The 3,133-nt window shown below is 33.4% G+C and overlaps 1 long non-coding RNA gene across 1 annotated transcript; it reads right to left on the reverse strand.

Annotated features, from left to right (window-relative positions):
- Positions 1–1,739: 1,739 nt before the first annotated feature.
- LOC140828422 (uncharacterized) lies at positions 1,740–2,557 on the reverse strand. The gene is made up of 3 exons (XR_012117194.1): positions 2,237–2,557; positions 2,077–2,146; positions 1,740–1,980 (listed from the first exon to the last, which is right to left on the reverse strand). It is a non-coding gene; the product is annotated as an uncharacterized lncRNA (long non-coding RNA).
- Positions 2,558–3,133: the final 576 nt, after the last annotated feature.

Genomic DNA, 3,133 nt, shown 5'->3' on the forward strand with positions numbered 1-3,133 from the left:
AGCTGCCTGCGTGAACATCGGAAGAGCCCTTCCCCTGCGGGGCTCTCCCTCGGTTGCTGTCAAAGAGTCCACGACATGAGTTCTCTAGACTTCTAGGACTCTTTTATAGGACTCTTCCTAAGCCCAAGCCACAACCAACACAAGCCCTAGAAGTTGTGGCCATCAAGGAGGCCATGCTCGAACACTACTCATGCAAATTCGAAAGTTTTTCGTGCAGCTTTCCCTAGCTTTTGTCCAGCCTCTAACTGTGACTTTAGTGGCCCTTAAACCTCCCGGAAATCCTCTCTTAGGATGATCCTACCATGGCAGCCCATTCATGCTTTGTTAACATAAATTTTTGGGACATAATATCATGCGTTCATGACAACAAATGCATAAAAACGAAAATATTAATAAGGAAATCATTTTTTCATGAAAAATTAATTCAAAACAATAGTATGGTATGATAGATGAGAAAATAAAGATTTATAGCGTGACTACGTTGACGATGCGAAGAACGGGGACAAGAACCCTTGGCTGAATAATCCTTGAAAAACTAAAGCTTTGCCTTGAAGTAAATATAGTGTGTGCGTGTGTTTGATGGGAGGGGAGAGTCCTTGTAATTGAAAGGGGAGCGTGAGTTTTGTAATAGTTTTGGGGTAGAGTATAGACTTATTTATTTGTTTTAAACTCTTAGTGCAAGCCTAGGCCCATTGCAATAGACCCAATAAGCCCACTAATGCATATTTTAAATATTTTTTTTAGGAAAGTTCGTGAAATTATTAGCCGAGTTATAAAAAATTTCATATTTTTGTGGAAAATCAAATAACGATAAAATTTACGTTTCGGCGTATAAAATCACCTCAAACTTCTTATTTTCAAAAGTATCAACCTTATTTTAATTAATTAAAAACAATTGTTTAATAAAAATATTTTTCATTTTTCAGCCCTCGATCCCCGTTCCTCGATCGTATCTTGAATAACCTTTAAAAATATATCTTTAAGCATGATAGCAGAAAACTACTTCAAAACCTTATAAACATATCAATTTAAAATCAATTAATTATCTATTTTCCATTTTCCCCAGATTTGCGTGGAGTTGGATTACGTGTCTTAATTTTGGACCACTACATAAATAAATGCATATGGTGACATTCATAAATGTCATCATATTCAATATTTAGTGACATTTAAGTTTTAGTGACACCTCCAACAAACTCTCTCTATTCCAATGTCGTCTTGAACTTTTTGACATTTTTTAATGTCATTATAAGATGTTAATGACAAGTACTTCATACGTGTTACTAATTATTCATATAATGAAAATTTTAAATGTCAATGTTTTAAATACATTTATACATGCCTCTTTATTATAGTAATAAAGACAAATTTATATGTCAGGTAAAATCATTTATAATGACAACTAAAAATGTCGGGTTTGTTATTTATAGTGACAATAAAAAATGTCACTATTGATAGATTATAAGGTTAATTTAAATATCTCATTATGTAATCTGTAATGACACTTACAAATGTATTTTATACTAGTATATAATGACATTGAAAATTGTCATTAATAGTTGTTTATAATGAGTTTTTAAAACGTCTCAATATGAGTTTTACAATGGCATTTTTATGTACATGATTTGATGTTCTATTGTGACATAAAAAATGTCATATTTTATGAAATGTCATCGATTTTAAATATTTTCATGATATAATATTCAAGGATATAACAAATTAACATAAATAAAAATACAAAATTTTAAAATAGAAATTAAATTGCTAATCAATAATTGTCATCAATTTTGCAATCATTAATGTATAAGACTGACAAATTTGTTACCTCGAAAAACATCTATACCCGACAAATGTACCAAATGTATTTAGGTTAAGAAATAGCAAACAATTAAGTCTTGTAAAGCAAAACATAAGCAAACTTGTGACGCATCTTCATTCTTCAACCATCTCATCTTAATCAAAATCCAATATTCTTGTCACCTACAATAAAAATTCATATATTTGTATGAATGAAATAAAATTAAAAAGCACAAAATAAAGAGATTAAAATTTAATTCAAACTAGTGAATATCATACCAAATGATAAACTGGAAAATTATTATTTATCCAAATGCACCTAGTAGAAATCTTCCTCATTAACTGTCAACTGCAAATATAATTGATATTGATTGAAAAAGATACTAACATGACGGACATAACAATAAATGCTAGTTAATTGAAAAGTTGAATATCATACAAAACGACAAGGCCAAGCTATCATTCCTCCAAGTGTATCCCCAACCTTTTGTAAAAGATCATATGGCCTAGTCAAACGCTCTTCCCGTTCTAGGACAAGTAGAACTTGTATTTCACACCAATTTGGTCCCAACGTGTGTCTTCCTACTTTGGTATTTGGATCCATGCTATGAACCACTCCATTAGCCACAATTTTCGTAGAATCAAATAGAATTTTTATTGAGACAGAACATCCAATCTACGTGAAAGTGCAAAAGTGTAAGGACCGTGTATCGTATTATCGTAAATCCTGTGTGATTATCGATAATTTATGAAATTTTCATGTGATTATGTATTTGATGTATATCATGACAATGGAATTGAGAAAATGAATATTGAATATGAATTGACGATGCAAGAGCTCGAGTGGAGAAGCCGGACGTCAATATAGTACAAAAGTTAATAATTGTACAGAAGATGTGGCGCCCGGGCGGTAGAATATGACCGCCCGAGCGCCAGGATTTATGAAATGTATGTTCGGGCATAATGTGCCGCGCCCGAGCGGTAATTTGCGACCGCTTGAGCGCGGTGCAATTGTTAGACGGGGCCAGAATGTCTCGCGCTCGGGCGCGAGAATTCTACCGCCCGAGCGCGAGAGCGGTGGAAAGATAAGAATGAATTTGTTGTTCGATTTCTTCATTCCATTTACGTAGCTTTGAGAGAGAAACGAGAGATTTTGATTTTCTTCCGTCCGAATCGACTTCGAAACGCTGTCTAAACGCAAAACAAATTATATATTTGTGATCTTCGCGTCGAGGGCTTCTGACTGAGGTAATTTTCTTTTGGTTCCAGCAGCTCTAAATATCAAAGTGCTGGAATAACATGTATTTGAAGTTGAAATTCCTATATGTAGTAGAAT

Source organism: Primulina eburnea, chromosome 3, assembly GCF_022965805.1.
Source record: "Primulina eburnea isolate SZY01 chromosome 3, ASM2296580v1, whole genome shotgun sequence".
Lineage (NCBI taxonomy): Eukaryota > Viridiplantae > Streptophyta > Magnoliopsida > Lamiales > Gesneriaceae > Primulina > Primulina eburnea.